The sequence below is a fragment of the Petromyzon marinus genome, chromosome 33 (genome assembly GCF_048934315.1).
Source record: "Petromyzon marinus isolate PM22_M1 ecotype Great Lakes invasive population chromosome 33, UKy_Petmar_22M1.pri1.0, whole genome shotgun sequence".
In the NCBI taxonomy this organism is placed as follows: domain Eukaryota; kingdom Metazoa; phylum Chordata; class Hyperoartia; order Petromyzontiformes; family Petromyzontidae; genus Petromyzon; species Petromyzon marinus.
The window spans coordinates 6,603,738-6,615,753 of NC_133699.1; the positions used below are offsets into that span (position 1 = coordinate 6,603,738).

Genomic DNA, 12,016 nt, shown 5'->3' on the forward strand with positions numbered 1-12,016 from the left:
CGCAACACAAGCGTCCTTCTTCAGGTGGGACAACCACAGCCAGAAACAATTGCTGAAGTGGGCAAAAAAGGGCTGTTGTAACAAGAGGCTATATAGGTAAGAGAGTGGGGGGGAGCAAGGGGGGAGAGATAGAGAGGGGGGGTGTGGGATAGGGGGGTGGGGTGCTGCTAGAGGGATTAAAGGGGCGAGCACGGCAAAATGCCAGGGGGGGGGGGGGGAAGTGAGCGGGACTGGGAGTGGGAGGCTGAAGAAGCTGGAGATGCAGAAATGAAGGCAACAATAAAGAAGTTAAGGTTTTACCTGGTTAATAACATCCTTCTAGATTGGAGTGTTACAGGCTGCTGCGGGGCTACATTGTGGGCAATAGAGGACAATGCAGTGACATAAATTGTTTTACTCTACTTAATGCTCCCATGTCTGTGCTCCCCCACCTTTGCCAACGCGTACTGACCACCACGGTTAAGTACGGTAAAACCACCCCACGACCCGCATGACATGGGGCGGCCGTCATCCAGCAGTGGATTGACTTAACGAGCTGTGCATGTTCAACTCAAATATCTGAGTTTGTGAAGTGTCTTATATTAAGATTCTGTGTTGTTTTGGCTGGACATGATAATCGCTCATGTCCCTTCTCCACCCGTAGGCCATTGACTCTGGCATCCCCTTGAGGTCCGATTCCACATGGACAGCGAAACCCACGACCCGATCGACCTGCAGACCAAGGAACTCAAGTGAGTCTCGTCAACAAGACACCTCCCATGACTGCAATCCGACTGTTGTGCAGATCTCTCTATCAGAATCAAAATATATATTTCTACTGGAAGAATCCGATGAGCTATAAAGCTCTTTTTTCACAGATGTCCAGTTGGGGCAGGTCACAACGTTACAACAACAAACAATACAAGCACACGTTAGGATTGCAAAGTATTGGAAAGGTAAACAAATAACTTAAACAAATATACAAATACAACTAAACTATTTTTATCTTAACAAGTAAAACCCTGACCACAAATGATAGCTGAACAAAGTGGCTTATCACGTGGGAAATTTATTATCAGCAAAATAATCTAAGATAAAGATTCTTGACCCTTGTGATTGATGTGTTGTGTTGGCGGAAACTGGTGCGTGTACACAGGGAGACCAACTCGATGGTGGAGGAGTTCATGTTGCTCGCCAACATCTCCGTGGCGGAGCGCATCGTAGGCAAATTCCCCGAGTGTGCGCTGCTCCGACGCCACCCGGCACCTCCGCCTTCCAACTACGACATCTTGGTGAATGCGGCCAAATCAAAGGTAGAGTTAGAACCCCTTTTAACGACCACCCTTGTTAACTAATCGCTTAACAACGGGCCTCCATAGAGCTCAATGTGTAGGCTTAACCGACCATTTCCCTGTTAACGACGGGCTGTTGTAGGTACAGTAAATATGAATTAATGCCACGTAGAAGGGAAACAATAAAATAATAAAAATATAAAACAATAAAATTATCACGACATTTCGACTGCAACACAAGCAATAATCATCAGGTGTGAAAACCACAACAAGAAAATTTGAAAAAAGTGGCAGTTATTTTTAACGTTAGCACCACGGAGAGAGATTTGACAGTTTGTTCAGATGGACGAGTCCATCTATGTTCGGAAAAGAGGAGGGGGGAGACGAAAAATAATGGATGCGGTCTGAAAGCCACCTTAAGCGTGATCAATCAATTAAGACCCGAAATGGTTTATGAAATCTCTCTCCGTGGTGCTAACGTTAAAATAACCGCCACTTTTTTCAAATTTTATTGTTGTGGTTTTCACACCTGATGATGATTACTTGTGTTGCAGTCGAAACGTCGTGAGAATTTTATTGTTTTAAATGTTTATTATTTTATTGTTTCCCTTCTACGTGAATTTACCGAAAGAACCAAGAATATGAATCCCTGCAGTCACGAAAGCTTTAAATCAAAATGAATTAATGCATTTATTAACAGTGTTTATTTTAATATGATGTGTTTATAATGTTAGTATCTTTATGTATTCATATCCATTGTTTAAATATTATAAAGTACGTTTTTTGGGTGAACAAGGGAAACTTTTGATGCTATCGGAACGAATTAAGCTTTTAACACGTATTTCCTATACTCGCTTAATGACCAAATCCTTTAATGCTCGGGTTCGTGGAACCAATTACCTCAACAAAGAATTAAATTCATACATTAATAAAGCTAATTTCCACAAGCAGATGGTGCTAGAACGTGGTATGTCCAGAGTACAGTATTCTATCACAGTGTTAAATCCATCTGAGTCATTGTTTGAGTAGCTTTCTAGTGGATCGTGAAACCCGCTGAGATCCACCAGAATGAATCGCGGTGCTTGGTGGATTAATACCGCTGCTCCGTTGGCATCTCGTGGCCATACCGCAGCCTGTATCTACTGTAAATTTAATCTTCATATTAAATAGAGGCTACAACAAATGTGAATATTGTTGTTGTCTCCCTGTACCGTTACAGATACTCGGATGTGATTGTGCACCGGCTGCTGGCCGTGTGCGTGGGCGCCGACCCCACGTACCCGGCGCTCACCGACAAGCAGAAGCAGCAGCAGCTCTGCAACAACCTCAACTACCGCCACAAGATGGCGCAGTACGCCCAACGCTCGTCTGTAGCTTTCCACACGCAGGTGGGAGGCGGAAGTGTGGGCCACGTGGAGCTTGCACGGCGTGTGCTTAGGCACCTGATAATGCGTCCATTCGTCTCTTGAAAACCATTTTTAAGGCCACGAAAGCAGGCATCGTATTGTGCGTGTAGTAAGAATCAATTGTTTTCTATTCACACGCTTACGTGTGGTGGTGCCGTGGCTGTACTGGTTGGCTACACTTGACATTGCTTTTCAGCATTCTTCTGTGTTTGCTGAAAAACCTCGTCACTTGGCACATTTGCCCATGATGTGACAACTTTATTTGATTGGCTCTGTCAGGTGATGGAGGATTATAGTCAATACAATTGACATTGTACCTTCACGATTGAACTCAAAATAATCCCCATGACATGATGCCAATAGCACAACTGGAATAAATTAGCGGGGGGATGCGGAAAATTACCTTAAATTTTGTTAAGTAATTATGGGCTTGGTAAGTGATGCGCGTGTGTCTGCTCTTGGCCACGTAGCGGTGATTAACGGCTGTTGTTGTTGTGGTCTCAGTTGTTCTTCAAGAGCAAGGGAGTGGTGAGCGAAGAGGGCTTCGTGCTGTTTGTGCGCAAGAACGCCGTGGTGGTGCTCATTCCCAAGTACGGCTTGGAGGGGACGGTTTTCTTTGACTCCAAAGATCTCAAGCTCAACGTTACCTTCGACGAGGAGGTAGGGCATGTGTTCACTTAACCGGGAGGCATTGGCATTTCCCGAACGGCTGAATTCTGCATTTAAACCCAGGACTGGCTTAATGCACTGGGACCCAAGCCCACTGACCATCTCTCTACGATTAGGTTTCTATCAGACACACAGACACTTGGTTTAAGGTGGAAGAACGCAGTGAGATACGAAGCTCCGTTTTTTTTGCCATTTGGCAGTGTGGACTATTACAGAGGAAGTTACACCGGTGGATACATTAGAGCCGGATGGCTCACAGGGCTATACCAAAATAAACTGAAACTGAATTAAATGATGTAAATGCGTTTCAAATATAAAACGGTCACAATTAAATTTGCTTTGGAAATAACTGCCATGACGGAGCCCGTATTGTCACGGAGAGGACATCACATTAAAAATACAGTAAAATCCCTCAGATCCGGAAGAATTATAGAGAAAATCTAATGCTTTCTGTAAACAATGAGAAACTCGAAGGGCAGAAAAGTACTTGTAGAATAAAAACAAATGAGGGAAATAGTAGTTTATGCAAAAAGTGATCTCTAGATGGCAAAAAGCACATTTGTGATCAATGGATCCGGTCCTTTCCAGCATGCCTTGTATGCCGCATTACATTGTCACTCTGCGTGGATAATGCACACAGCCTAATTTGGACCAGAAGCTCAAAAGGGTCAACATTTGCAGCCATATTTTAGGTATGTTCTTAACTGCAATTGTACACTCCATATAACCTAAGGGGGGTTGCATCTACTCCTTAATGATGGCCAAATAAGGCTTTAAAATTCCTTGGCTGGCCCGCACATCACGATCCCTCGGTTGGTTTGGTCATTGCAGCCATCGGCTTCTCATGCCTGGTTTTCAGCTCGCGGTGAGGTGGCCCAAGCGGTATTGCATTCGCTGTGTGTTGTGGAGGTTTGCGTTTCAAACTCGGTGGCCACTCCGGTTAATACTGTGGTGTGTATTAAGCGTAAAATATTTACAGGCTATCCGCTTTAACAGTGGACGTTAAAAGATCCTGTAACGTTATTCGTGTGCCAGCATCATGGTCCAAGGTTGGCAAATTACATGCAAATTACTTATTTGGGGAGCACATATTAATCGTTCACCTCCTTTTACAAAAACGTAGCAGTGACCTTGAATGCAAACGTTTTGAGAATCAGTGAGGCTTTTCTGAGTGACCCTTGTAATTGTATGAATAATAACGTTGGGTTCACGTCAATCCGTACTTGTATGCAGGGCACTTGTCAGAGAGCAGTCAGCGGTAGTGTAGCGGTTAGCGTTCTGTGCTACAATCCTGGCGACTTGGGTTCGATTCCTTCGCACGGTCAACACCAGTGATGATTATCTGAACCGGTCCTGGGCCTCCCCTAGGTTGACTCGGAACTCAATTGAATGCCTGGTGCGGTGTGTAAACATCGCCACTGGGGAGACAAAGGCGGCCGGGCATGGCGCTGGCAAACCACCCCCTTGTGTGCCGTGCCGGCCTTCATCTGTGCTCCTCGCCAACAGCACTTGCCCCAACAGTCTGTTAAGGCTACATTAGAGATGTCTTTGTGTTTTGTGTAGGGCCTCACACTGTGCGTGGAGGGCATCGCGCTGAACATGTTCGACCGCGTGCGCGTGTCGCTGGATTCGTCCAACCTGCAGCACCAGCGAATCCGCATGCACCTCGTCCGCCCGGAGGTACTCACCGTGCGGCGCGACGCGCAACCTCGGAATACCACCGATTTGTATTGTGACCATGCTGCTGTTGCTGCTTGCTGCGCCAGCAGTAGTGCACAAAAAACAAACGCTCGCCGCATCGGAACGTCAGCGGGCCGAAAATTAATGACACAAGCCACAGCATAGCGCTTGTTGCCATGCAACCCAAACTGTGAGACCGTATAGTAAACCCATAGAGACACAGAGATACATAGGAGATACAGAGAGACCCATTATGATTCCTAGAGATTCATAGAGACTCATACAGATACATAGCAGTGCATTAAAAACAAGCTCCTGTACGATTGTGGCCATGCAACCCAAACTATGGACCACATTTTACACCACTGTAGTCTGCGCTCCTTCAATGGAGGGGGTGGCAAGATGACACAAACTCTCTCCTGAGGCTCTCCCGTGGCTATCAGACCCATCCATTGGCATTTAGCCCCTGAACTTAATACCCTTATAACACAGGAATAAAATATAAACTCCGGTCTTGGATGGAAAAAATATATGTATAGCTAGCATTTTGAGCTGCAGTCTGTTGTCCTATACCTCCTGTAACTGGCAAATTGGATATAACGCGATGATGAATGTATGAGGGAACGCATTTTTTTGTATAACGCGGATCTGAACTGGATTTAACTCGGTTGAATGAATGGAACTACGTCGCGCGATTAGGAATAAGCGGTTGTGTAACGGCTGCCTCGGCGTAGCATCACACAAGGCGGGATGCTGCTGGATGCTTTAGATGCTACCCACGTTCCTTAGTCTTTGTTCAGCCTGTGTTACGCATCTCACGCGTTATTGCGGAATGCGCTTTACCCCATATAATATATATTATTTATTATAACACGATTTTTCCAAAACGCGGTGTTCTTGAGGTACGCAACTACCGTATTATAGAACAGACTGTATATCCAAAGACTATGGGACACTATCCCTACCTATATCAGTTGTGACTGTCCGTGTGTTTAAATCCAGCTTGAAAACGTCGTTATTAATTGGCTTTTCCTGGATTCTGATTGGTTATTACTGTGAGGGGAATCATTATGATTAGCTTTTATTACATTTTGCATGCTGTGTAAAGTGTCAGTATCACTGTCATTATTGTTATTATCGGCTTTTACTTTATTTGTATTGGCTTGTATCTATACTTGAGTAGTTTTTTAATGTCCAGTGCTTTTTTGAGATATTTCGATATCCAAGGTGCTGTATAAATTAGATTTTTATTATGGCCCTAGTTCATTGCACAAGAAGGGCCATTATCTGAAACGTGACCTATTTAAATTATCGTTTGGGGCTGTTGTTGATGAATGCGAGTTCTCAAAATACCAAGCTAAGTCAGGGTGTGGGAGCCTTGGTAGATATCAGATGTCTTAACAAAACTCCATGAGTCTGTTCTGCATGGGTTTCCTCCGGGTTCTCTGGTTTCCTCCCATATCTAAAAAGAATCATGCGTTGAAACTGGTATTAAGGTAGTTTACGTATCGCCATGGGCGGCAGGGTGGCACATTGGTAAACCCTTGCGTCTTGCAGCAAGAAAACTGGGTTTGATTCCCAACTAGAGTGTTACTGTGTGGAGTTGTCATCTTCTCTCCCCCTGTTCCTCAAAAGTCTTCAGACTTGGCGAAGTTTTTCAGTGTTAATAAGTGTAATAATAACGTATCACTTGTGTTGGAAATACTCGCATGTGTGTGTGTGAGAGCATTGGTGTAGTGGTTAGCACGCTGCGCTATGAACCCGGCAACCCAATTCCCACTCACCGCCAACACCAGTGAGGATTATCTGAACTGCTGTTTTGCCTACCCAAGGTCAACTCTTTCTTAAATGAGTACCTGGTGCAGTGTGTAAACATCAGCACTGGGGAGAGGTGTTGGCCACTTACCCCCTCGTGGGCCATGCCGCCTAACAGCAGCACAGTCTGTTAAAGGCTTATTTGGGTGACTATCTTCGTTGTACGTTTGTGCCATTTGTGTGTCCGCTGTCACAGATTCCATGCTACAACCCTGCGGAGTCCACCCCATGGGGCTCGCCTTCTCCCCGGCCTAAGAAACCCAGACAGCACTAGTGTATCGTGGATGCGGTGTCAACAAGATGTCGGAGGAGGTGCATGAGTGGGCACACACTCTGGGTTTTACATCTGCAGAGTTAATTAAGTGTACATTGTGCTCGCAAGCAGAGGTGAACAATTGAAAAAAAAGCAGTGGCGGTTATGAGAAATGTTACCCTGAAGTAACAGACGGTTTGCACTCTGAACTTGCAATCCAGAGGTCACCGGTTCTTCGTTCTCCTGTCGCAGCGGTTCAAATGGTAGTACAATCAGCCAATGAAGGTGTATACGCGTCAAGATGTATGAAAGGTTTAGGATATCTTATGCCCCACTTCTTTGCCAGCCAAGACACTGACCCCCTTGTGATGAAGGTGATTTCACAAAAATATTGGTTACTGAATCGGTGGTGTTTATTGACTAACGCAGCAGTGTCCAACCCACAAAGCACTGTGATCCATTCTGGTATATCTCAACATGTTCCGTGATCTACCAGCAATATATGACCAACAGTTACCCGGATGGATTTAACCGACTAATAGAACACTGTAGACATGCCAAGTGCTAGTGCGATCTATTGGTTTAAGATATATATTATTAATCCATTAATTCTTAGTCGGGGATTTTGTTTTGCCATCTGCTATAACAAGAATTGCTTTATATTAGAGGTGTTAATTCCTATTTGTCCAGAGATCCACAATCAAATCTTTTGCGATCATCCACCCATGGATCGCGATTCACATATCGGCTACCACTGATCTAACAGTTGAAAACCAGTTTAACACGTAGGCTTTCGCGACCAATATCCATAACACAGGTTTTTTGGGTTAGATCGCGTAATAAATATTTAAATGTGTCGGTAAACCCACCACCACCCGACACAGCCAATTCGAAAGGTTTGTCACATTAACAGAACGTGCCAATTCGTTACTAGTAACATCACACCGGTGTCTTGGAGAGCAAAGCCCCAACATTTACAATCTGAGTACAATGTTTCACCAGTAATTACAACCAGCTTCATCAGGCGACAGCCAGATTCGTGGCGAATCCTCGTTCCTTAATGCGCATGCATAATGTGTGTTGATTAACATATAAATAACCCAATCGGCAATGGATACCCGTAGTCATATGCATTCATTGATTCCCCTCCCAATTCGCGAAAGAAGTGCTCACAAGTGATGGCTGTCGCCTGATGAAGCTAGTTAGTGCTGGCGAAATGTTGTACTTAGATTGTAAATGGTGTGGCTTTGCTCTCCAACACACTGGTGGACTGTACTAGTAACGAATTGACATGTTCTGTTTATGTGACAAACCTTACTAATTGGCTGTCGGGTGGGGGTGGGTTCAACAACACATTTATATATTTAAACGATCTAACCCATAAAACGTGTATTATAGTTGAAAACCTACAATTGTGCCAAGTTTGGCCTGTCGGAGTGGGCCATTAGGGTGGCCACTCGGAGGGCAAAGCTCTGGGGAATCCGAGCAAGAGCTTCGAAGTATGATTGTGCACGGTGACACCCGCAGGGGTCTCGTGATGGATGGCAAATGGAAGGTATTTTTTTTATCGCGAGAGGATTCCCTGCAAGGGATGTTAGGTTACTTATTCTTGTGAGGATGCCATTTACTGTATGAAGGGGCAGCGGTCAGCTGCATAGAACAGAGTATAAAATTCCCCGAGCTGTTGCTGTTTAAATCGTCGGTTTAATGAAGAATTTCACCTCAGGTCTTTTTTACACAGCTACCCCACCCCTCATCGGACTCTGTGCAATCACACAAGGAATGTTTTTGGAAAAAATGTCGGTGTCAGAAAATTTTAAGGTTTAATCGTTTACAAATGCGCATTTCGTTACAGCTTCTCTTGTCCTTTAGACGTGCAAAGATAATTTCTGACAAAATATTGACACGTTTTCAAATTGTTTCGTAAATGGTTATAACTTTGCTCACGTATATACAGTACTTGGACAATAATTCTGAGCTCCTGGAGTAGTGGTAAAGATTTAAGGGAGTTGATGTCTTTGCGACTTTGTGTAAATGTGTTTTACATTTTTTAGCTGAATCGTATATTCACAAGCATGTACACATGAGTTATACGCGTTTATATACAAAATTAAACCGATTTCTTTTCCATGCATCTTCTGTTATTTTGGTTACTTTAAGTTACGTTTTCCACTGCTGGATGAACATCTCGGCACGTGATGTTGGATGTCAGGTTTAGTTTGACCATACTTCACCATGCTGGTCACTGTTGGATGATAATAATGTCCACTTGCAATGCACCACCGCGCAGTATTCACTCACCTTCGAATCGAGTCCTGCACCGCCGTTTCACATGCAAATTTGATTCTCAATCCCTGGGCCAACTTGCTCCTGATTAGCATGCGATTTGCCACATTTCGATCTCGGAGGTGATTAAATGCGCCGGCTTCCAGGCTTGTTGAGCCGCTCGGAGCCCAATTAACGAAAATTGTTGCCAAAGCAAAAGCGTGAGCTCGAATGTTTGTCCGTGTTCTTTTCAAACCACCAGTCGAACGCCGGCCTCTGCCCACTCCGACCGTGCGCAGGCCCTGGCCGTCGGGGAAGCCCTCATGGTGCCTCACGGCAAACGTGGGGCCCGGGTGGGCGCGTCGACGGTTGATCGCGTACAGGCGGTGCAACTCCCACAAATGAAACATCACACCTTGCTGATCTCGTGTCCAGGAGCATAAACGATCATCACGCAAACTCCGGTCATCCTCGCAGCAGCAGCTCTTGGCCATCGAACAAAGACGATCACCGCTTCCTTCCGATATTAGAAGCCACGAGCTATGAACGACTCGGAGGTTCGAGCAACCACAGCCGAGTGGGAAGGCAGCAGCAGCCCAGGCGGTGAGCCAGCTCCAAAATCCCCCAAGCACTGAAGTTCTCGATTTAGTACATTGAAAAACACGACGGTAAGTGAAACAACGTAAATCGAAACCAATTTTGCCATTCACTTGAGGGGCCGTCCATAAATGACGTCACTCAATTTTTGACCTCTCGTCACTCGGCGTCACAAAAAGTCAGACCCCCCCCCTTCAAATATGACGTCACAAAGCTCTGCCCCCCCCCCCAAAACCATATTTCCATTTTGAAAATAAAACATGCTTCAAGTATTGTCATTGTAGTGCGTGGCGCTGCACTGATGTTGTAGGAGTGTTATAACAATTAGTGTTATAACAATTCTATACTTAAAGTTGCGCATTTTGATGTGACGTCACATTTCTCAAACCCCCCCTCCCCCTCGTCACAAATGTCTGAACCCCCCCCCCCCCCGAGGTGCATGACCGCGTTACCGTGTTCATTCTGTGGTGAAGGGATGAGGAAAAGGAAGAGGGAAAAGCATCCAGTGTCGCCGCACGCAGGCAACGTGTTTATTACACAGTGGTCAAAATATAAAAATGCATATATATGTAGTGGGTTCCACGGACACTGGAGACGTCTTTAGAGGCAACACGGTTTATTTGTAACTTTGAACAGAACTCCCCTTAACTCCCACTATCTAGGGAGGTACAGCCTCCGGGCTAGCGTGCCCTCGCACTGATCAAACCTGGCTCTCAGCCCTCTGGCTATCTGTGCCCTAGGGGAGGCTAACTGACCCGACCCAGCCAAGGTACGGGTCCTGACCACTGGTCCGAGCTCGGCCCAGCCCTTACAAGGACGTCGGACTCGAGGTCCCAGGGTCCTAGCTAGGGAGGCTACTCTGACCCGACCCAGCCAAGGTGCGGGTCCTGACCACTGGTCCCCGCTCGGCCCCGACCCTTATAAGGATGTCGGGTCCCAGTGTCCTAGCTAGGCTGGTCTTCTGTTCTTCGTCTTCGGAGCACTGCCCCGAGCTGTCCCAGAGGTGCCCCTTTAATACACCTCTCGGGGGCTCTCCGCCCCCGGTACCGCCCCCTCTCTAGAACCTTCCAGGGGGCTCTGGAAGAACCCCCCAACCCCTCACCTGGGGCCTGGCTCAGGGTGGCACCCCCTATGGGCTTGTGCCCGCAAATGCAGGTAAGTATACCGACGGTATAGGATGTGCATTTATGACGCTACATATATGCGAGAGAGTTTGTGGACAAGAGTCTGCTCTGCGGGAAGCAAGCATTGCCATACGAATGAGATGAGCTCGCGTTTGATGCGGGCAGTCTTGAGGACGACCGTCGACAGGCACGCGTGGAGGCACGCCGTGGTCACAGCGCAGCGCCGACTCGTGTAGGTGGTGATGGCCCAGTTGTAGAGAGGAATGCCGGAGCTTGGAGCAGATGTAGCCGAATGTAGGATAGAGCATCTTGAGGAGCGTTGCCCTCGACCCCCTCCGGGAGGCCGTATGGTTTACTTGGCACTCCCGTCCCTTAGAGTCCAGTCTGATGTAGGCCTCCTCAGGTTCCAGCAGCCTGGCTTCGTAGGTCTTCATTGCACCACTCTGCTCGTCTAGCATAGTCTGAAGGGTCATATGTGGCTGCCTCCTGAATCTTCACCATCCTGCAAACCTTACTCGACATCTCGTTGAGGACCCGAAGAAGGGCAGTATTCTCTTTGTTTTGTTTTTTACAAAAGGGCTTGTAAGAGCTCTCGTTCCTCCCACCGCGATCTCTGGTGTCAACTTGAACGGGGGGGGGGGGGGAGGGGAGACAAAGCTATGGCTTTTTTCCCAGGGGATCTGTCTTCCATGGAGCACAAAGATACAGGCGGAAGGTCTCGTTGGCCTAGCCATGAGGTCAGGCTCGAGTTGCTTACTGAGGACCCTACACCTAAGGAGGCTGTGGATCGTCCTAGGAAGCTCCAAAGTAGAAAACCAGCTTTCCAAGGCCCCCTATAAAGTGCCTGAGTCCAGGTAGAAAAATAGGAAAACTATCAAACAGGAAAGCAAGTGGTTATGTTGGGTCGAAAAAGGTAATGTTCTAATAATGTAGGGG

The 12,016-nt window shown here is 46.4% G+C and overlaps 1 long non-coding RNA gene across 1 annotated transcript; it reads left to right on the forward strand.

The window, feature by feature from the left end:
* The first annotated feature begins 3,155 nt into the window (after positions 1-3,155).
* On the forward strand, positions 3,156-8,419 carry LOC142929697 (uncharacterized). Its single transcript, XR_012945853.1, has 3 exons — positions 3,156-3,337; positions 4,910-5,026; positions 7,038-8,419. It is a non-coding gene; the product is annotated as an uncharacterized LOC142929697 (long non-coding RNA).
* The last annotated feature ends 3,597 nt before the right edge of the window (positions 8,420-12,016 follow it).